A 7966-nucleotide genomic window follows, 5' to 3' on the forward strand; every position below is an offset into this window, starting at 1 on the left:
TCCGCCCGACATCATTCCATGTCACTTTACGCGTCAGTGAGTGGGCCCCGCCCCCGTTCGTTGATGGGAAAGTTCTTGCCAATGTTGCTGTCCTGGAACAGAGTGTGCCTTGAAAGACAGGATGGTGCCGAGGAAGAGTCTGGTCTAATGGAGAACTGTCTGGCAATAATGTTTTAACTGGCTCCTGACCAGGTATGAGAGCAGTGCAGCAGGATAGCTCTTAGCCTGAAAGGAAAAAGACCTTATACCTCTCTCTCCTTTGTGTGTAAGATTCCAGTAATTCTACAATAATAGATAACTGGCTTTTTCTCCTCATATCTCTATAACCTGCTCTCTCTGAAAACCCCTATCAAGAGGCAAAGAGGAAAATCACTGTTAGAGACATTGAAAAGCAAGTTCTCAACTAGTGAACTAAAGACTGAAAGTACTGGAAGACCTTCTCGTGTCATCAACAAAGAACCGAAATCGATCAAAATCAACCCATCGAATCCTGTGCTCCGGAATTGGTGCTATTGAACTGTTTTATCCCACCTTTAAAATCCATGTTTTTGTGTGTCTTATGTGCCTTGTATGTATGTGTGAGTGTATAGAGATTTAAGAAGGGGTAGAGTTTAGGTTATAGAGTTAGAAATTAGCAGTTCATATTTCTTTCTTTTGTCACTGGTTAAAGACAATTTGTTTAATAAACAGTTATTTGCTTATTAAGTTTACAAACCTGGTGCTCGTATTCTGTTAATCTAAATTAAACAATTGGGTGGGTTGATCAAACTTTCTCACATTTGTCACAGCTTGGGGAGCAGTGGGACTTGATATTACGGCGCACCATCCCCTGTGAGTTGTGACAACGTTTGGGGGCTCGTCCTGGGATATATTGGAACAAAAGACAATGATGATTTGGGTGTAGATTTAGTAAGTAATAAAAGCTAAAAGGAAACACCAGGTTTGTACTGTCAAAAATAAGATGGTACTGGAAACTGCTAAAGTTTCCTTGCAAGTGGGAAGAGGTGTCCCTGACGATTTTACAAGGGATCCCAAAAGCCAGGTTAATCGAACTGGCAAGTAAATTAAGAGTAGGATTGCCTGCCAAAGCTAGGAAGGCAGAGATAGTTGAAGAGATAGAACAGCATTTAACACTGGAAGGAATACCTAAGGGGCCGGGTTCTCCGAGGGCTGGCTCATTGGAATGGGCTCAAATTCATTTGCAAATGAAAAAGATTGAATTGGAGGAAAAGGAAAAAGAACTGGAAATGAGAAACTGGAACTAGAGGCAGCAGAAAAAGAAAGAGAGAATTTCAGCTTAGAATGCTGGCAGTTAAAATAGAGACACCAGGAGGTGAGGCAGGACTTATTTCCAGATCAGAACCCAATAGGGAGATGTTTAAATTTGTACAAGCTCTTCCAAAGTTTGAGGAAAGGGATGTTGAAGCATTCTTTATTTCATCTGAGAAGATAGCTAAACAGATGAACCGGCCAAAGGAAAACTGGACATTGCTCATGCAGAGCTAATTGACAGGTACACAGGAAATTTATGCTTCACTGTCAGAGGAGGTTTCTAAGGATTATGATGTGGTGAAAAAGGCCATTTTGAGTGCATATGAGTTGGTCCCTGAAGCACAGACAAAAGTTTCAACATTTAAGGAAACGGCCTGGGCAAACTTACATTGAATTTGAAAGGATTAAGTGAAATAGTTTTGATAGGTGGATACGAGCATTAGGAGTTGAAACTACCTATGAAGGTTCTCAGAGAGACCATTTTCTTGGAAGAATGTAAAAACTCCCTACCTTCTGTAATAAGAACCCATGTTGAAGACCAAAAGGTTGCAACTGCTAGACAGGCAGCAGTAATGGCTGACGATTATAAGCTGATCCATAAAACTAAACCTTTGTTTTATCACCCCCATAAATTTGAAAAGGATAGAAAGTGGGAGAGTAAAAGGAAGGCAAGGAACCAGGGTAAAGAATGGATAGCTGGGAATACCTTGAGACCTCCTCCCCAGATTAGGAAGGAAGGTACTGAGCTTGGAGGTGAAACTCGAAAGCCTAAGTGTTTCCATTATAATAAATTGGACACATTCGTTCAGAATCCTGGAAGTTGTGAGGGAAGCCCATGGGACTTATTGGAGTTCGAAAGAGGGAGTCCAAAAAGGGAACTCAAAAAGAAAATGCCATGGATCAAATTGTAGCTTTAACTACAAATATGGGACTGGAGGTAACCACTGCTGTGAATGCAGGTGAAGTGAATAAAGTAGATGAGAGATATAAAAGGTTTTTGTCGAAAGGAAAGATAACCTCCTTTTCATCAAATGATGCAGCTAAACCCATAACTATATTAAGGGGCACAGGAGTTACTCAAACTCTTTTGTTGGAGAAGGACCTAGTTTTCCCTCCAGAGAGTTCAATGAAAGCTAAAGTATTGGTATACGGGATAAGTGGAGAATGTGCCCCGGTTCCATTGTACAAAGTGCAATTGGAGTGTGATTTGTTATCTGGGTCGGTGGTTGTAGGAGTGGTTAAGAAATTATTCGTGGACGGAGTTGATTTACTCCTGGGGAATGATTTGGCTGGAGTGAAGGTTATAGCTTCACCCACAATTATGGAAAGTCCGAGCGAGCCTTAAGAGATGGAGCAGTTACAAGAACAAGTTCCTGGTATTTTTCACTCATGGGTGGTGACTAGAGCAATGGCTAAACAAAGTCCATCACCAGAGGTCAAAGTAATACCATGAGCAGATGTTAAGAGTAGCCAAAACATTTTTTAAGGATGAGGATAATTCAAAGGAAGTGTTTGGCATGTCTTTATTAATTGAGGCTCAGAAAGCAGATCCAGAGTTAAACAAGTTAGCACAGTCAGCTCACACTGAAGCTGAGGTGGACAGAGTGCTATTACATTAAAAACGGAGTTCTGATGAGGAAGTGGAGACACCCTCACAGATCTGCGGATGAGATTTGGATGGTTGTTCGTCAGATAGTGGTACTGCCCTAATATTGTAAGGGGATATTGTGAATAGCACATGAAATTCTTATGGCAGGACATGTAGGAATATGGAAAACCCAAGCATCGATAAACAGGCATTTTACCTGGCCAAGGCTTCAAAAGGGTGTACTACAATTTTGTAAAACGTGTCATACATGTCAGGTAGTAGGTAAACCTCAACATGTAATCAAACCAGCATCTTTAATACCCATAACAGTTTTTGAAGAACCATTCAGTCAGGTATTAGTAGATTGTGTGGGATCATTACCCAAAACGAAAGCAGGACATCAGTATATCCTTACAATCATGGATATAACAATCCAATTTCCAGAAGCTATTACTTAAAGGACAGTTATAACTAAGGTGGTAGTGGAAAAGTTAACTGTTTTTCTCTCATTATGACTACCAATTGAAATATAATCTGACCAAGGTTCTAACTTCATGTCTAAAATTTTCCAGCACAATAGCTGTACCTCTTACCAATTTGTTAAGAAAACAGGCAAAAGTGGTATGGTCAGCAGAATGCCAAGCAGCCTTTAAAAAGCTGAAGGCAGTCTTAATAAATGAACCAGTGTTGGCCGCCCCTGACTTTACCAAACCTTTTAAAATGGCAATTGATGCTAGTGACTTGGGGGTAGGTGCAGTCCTATTACAAGGTGATCAGTTAGGGATAGAGAGCCGATGGGGTACTTTTCCAAGAAACTAAATTAATATCAGAGGAAGTACTCTACAGTAGAAATAGAAACTCTAGCGTTGTTATTGTCTCTTCAACACTTTGAAGTTTATGTCCGACACGATAACAAAGAAACACTAATCTACACTGACCATAATCCGCTGGCCTTCATTGAACAGTTTAAAACTCGAAATGCGAGACTGTTTAGATGCAGTCTATCGTTTCAACCATTCAATGTAAAGATTGTTCACATTGCTGGCAAAGATAATGTGATCGCGGATGCATTGTCACAGGCAGAAAATGCTGAAATAAGTTAAAGGGGTAAGAAATGCTGAAGATTGTATAAGGGGGAAGAAGGATGAATTGAAGTAAGTCTCGTGTTTTGTTGTCCATGTGTCACATACCTTGTGATGAAACACATTTTTGAGATGGCGTTTCTTCTCTTTTAAGGATGGAGGCATGTAAATAACATATCTTTTTATTTCTGTTGGACTGTGGATTAAAATTACAATGGCTGCAGTTTGAAGGGCATGTCTACTGGAACAGTGTGAGGGATATATACAATGTTGCTGTCCTGGAACAGAGTGTGCCATGAAAGACAGGATGGTGCCGAGAAGGAGCCTGGTCTAATGAGGAACTGCCCGGCAATGTTTTAATTGGCTCCTGACCAGGTGGCCAGGGTTTGTTTGAGAGCAGTGCAGCAGAATAGCTCCTAGCCTGAAAGGAAAAAGGTCTAAAAACTCTGTCTCCTGTGTGTGTAAGATTCCAGTAATCCTACAATAGTAGCTAGCTGGCTTTTTCTCCTCATGCCTCTATAACCTGCTCTCTCTCTGAAAAGCCCTGTCAAGAGACAAAGGGGAAAATCACTGTTAGAGACATTGAAAGGCAAGTGTTCAACAGTGGAACTAAAGACTGAAAATGCTGGAAGACCATCTCGGGTCATCAGCAAAGAACTGAAAAGAAGCCATCGATCAAAATCAACCCATTGAATCCTGTAGTCTGGAATTGGTGCTATTGAACTGTTTTATCCCACCCTTAAAATCCATGTTTTGTGTGTCTTGTATGTGTATCTTATATGTGTGTGTATAGGGATTTAAGAAGGGGTAGAGTTTAGGTTATAGAGTTAGAAATTAGCAGTTCATATTTCTTTCTTTTACCGCTGGTTAAAGACAATTTGTTTAATAAACAGTTATTTACTTATTAAGTTTACAAACCTGGTGCTCGTATTCTGTTAACCTAAATTAAACAATTAGGTGGGTTGATCAAACTTTCTCACATTTGTCGGGGCTCAGGGAGCAGTGGGACTTGATATTGCAACGCACCATCCCCAGTGAGTTGTGACACTAGAGTCACTGTCCATTATGGATGTCAGTCAGTAAAGCTACCAGTGTTGGTATTGAGAGGCAGAAGACCAAGCCTCCTCACACGAAATTGGCTAAGCAAAATAAACCTTGATTGGCCACTGATGTTCCAAAAGGAAGCTGGAAGCATTCCTGTTTTGAAAAAGGAGTGTGTAAGAACTCAACAACCTGGAGAAATGCAGACTGTCTTAAGCCAAAACCTGGAAGAACAGCAGAAGGAACTCAAAGAGACCCTACTTGATGACAGAATTCAAGATGAGGTGAGCAACCTTCGAAAGGAAAAAGAAAACCTGTTTAAAGACCTTCACACACGACAAGATTCCCTCAGGTCTGAGTTGGTACCTCTGGAAAATTATGAAGAGAAACTGAAAGAATTCAGCACTTCTCTGCACAAACTGAAGAATGAGTTGGCAGAGAAGACACAGCAATGCTCAATTTTCCAGGAGGCAGCAAAGAAATACAAAAAAAGAGACGGAAGAGCTGGAGAATCAGCTAAATGAAGCCAAAGAGGCTTTGGAAGCAAAAGTCGCAGAATTTTCCAAGAAGCGGACAGATGATGAAATTATGGGAGATTCAGCCACTGAGCTCAGACAAGTCGAGCTTGTATCTGAGAGAAGCCTGGCCAATAGTGAAGTTGAAAAGACGGCCAAGATTAAAGTCAGCGCTAGAAAAAAGGAGGCACCTAGAAAGAAGATACAGCAACACAAATAAGACTTTAATCCCGGCAGCAAACGAGTTTACTTTCGTAAATAGGCCTGGAAGTCAAATTGCAAACGCCGATGCCCTTAGTCGTTTGCCTTTACAAGAAAATGATGAGGGTGTCCCAGTTCCACAGGGACTTGTTTCATTATTAAATTTCTTAGATTCCTCGCAGTTATGTGCTCGACAGATCGGAGACTGGACAAGTCAGGACCGAGTCCTATCTCAAGTACAAGTACAGGTGCTACATGGCTGGTCACAGGAGCCTGTACCTGACAAAATGAAACTGTACTTCAACAGAAAGACATGAAATCGAGGTGTACAAGATTATGAGGGGCATGGACAGGGTGGATAGGGAGCAGCTGTCCCCCTTAGTTGAAGGGTCAGTCACGAGGGGGCATAAGTTCAAGGTGAGGGGCAGGAGGTTTAGGAGGGGATGTGAGGAAAAACTTTTTTACCCAGAGGGTGGTGACGGTCTGGAATGCACTGCCTGGGAGGGTGGTGGAGGTGGGTTGCCTCACATCCTTTAAAAAGTACCTGGATGAGCACTTGGCACGTCATAACATTCAAGGCTATGGGCCAAGTGCTGGTAAATGGGATTAGGGAGGTAGGTCAGGTGTTTCTCACGTGTCGGTGCAGACTCGATGGGCCGAAGGGCCTCTTCTGCACTGTGTGATTCTGTGATTCTGATTCTGCGAAATAACCAGCCAGGATGGCATCTTATTGTGGGGAGCACGAGTGATAGTTCCTCCAAAGGCAACACAGCCACTTCCTACACAGCGCACGTCCAGGAATATCCTGAATGAAGACCATAGCTCGCTGCTACCTATGGTGGCCTGGGATGCATGGTGAAATAGAGCGTTTAGTGAAGAATTGTGTGTAATGTCAGCAACTGCAAAAGTTACCTTCAACAGCTCTGTTACAGCCTTGGGAGTGGCCAGGAAGACCATGGGTGTGGTTACACATAGACCAGGAAACTAGACACGACTGGCATAATCGTGAGAGGAAATTTACCGTGGGAGAGCCGGTATATGGGAAGAACTTTGGAGAAGGACCAAATTGGTTACCGGGTGAAATAAGTGCGTTGACTGAACCTCTGTCTTACCACGTGGAGGTGGAAGGCCAAGTGATATAGAGACACGTGGATCATCCGAGGAAGAGAGAGACAAATCAGCAATAAATTATTCCACCAATGTTCAATTTTTAAGTGAAACGAAGCACGATTCAGGAATCTCAATCTGCTGCATTTTTTTCAAAATTGCTGCAAACTCCAGTTGGAATGGGAATTGAGAGTTTTGCGTGTTCGAGCTCTGAATGAAGTTTAAATAGCAATTTATATTAAAATTGACTTTTTCCAATCTGAAAAGACAACATGGGGCCTTTTAAAAAGTCAATTGGAAAAATATATAATTTATATAAGAGCTAATAAATGAGTGATTTAACAATCACTTCAGTGACTGTGTTTGGTTTTATTAGTGATTGGGTGGTCCGGTTAAATGCAATCCATTCACCCCTCTGAGAGCGTGTGCTTGTATTTGGTCCAGGATTTCAAATCCCACCATCACTGTTTGAGAATTTGGATTCAGTCTGAGAAGGAGGACTCTGGAAACAAGAGGATGGAGACAATAAAACTGACAGTGTGACTGGCTCATTAATCTATTTTATTGACGGAAGCCATTCCCATTCTGGGCCTCCATGTGACTCCAGTCCCACGACAACGTTGAAAACTCTTAACTGGCCTCTGAAGTGGCCTGAACTAGCCAACCAGTTACATCAAACTGGCACCAACCACAACTGACATTTATACAATGCCTTAACGTTGCGAGATGTCCCCAGGCTCTTCACAGGAGAGTTTTAAAGCAACATTTCACACTGAGTCACAAAAAGAGATCTTAGGGCAATTGACTCAAAGAGGTTGGTTTTAAGGAGCGTCTTAAAGGAAGCGGCAGAGGCGGAGAGGTTTAGGGAGGGAACCTTACGGCCCAGGCAGCTGAAGGCAAGGGGTGATGGGAATCAGTGATGGGCCACAGGAGAAGAAATAGTTACAACACAGGAAGCCATTCAGCCCATTGTGTCTGTGCCAGCCCTCTGCAGGTGCTACTTAGCTAGTCCCACTCACCTGCCTTCTGAGGAGAATTAGCGATGGGCAATAAACACTCTGGGAATACTTTAGGGTTCAGACCTCTAAAGGCCAAATGATCCATTTCTCATTCTTGGCTTCCGCTCGTGAGAGACTGACATTCTGGCCAAAGACCTGTCC

The sequence above is a fragment of the Cetorhinus maximus genome, chromosome 29 (genome assembly GCF_964194155.1).
Source record: "Cetorhinus maximus chromosome 29, sCetMax3.hap1.1, whole genome shotgun sequence".
NCBI lineage: Eukaryota > Metazoa > Chordata > Chondrichthyes > Lamniformes > Cetorhinidae > Cetorhinus > Cetorhinus maximus.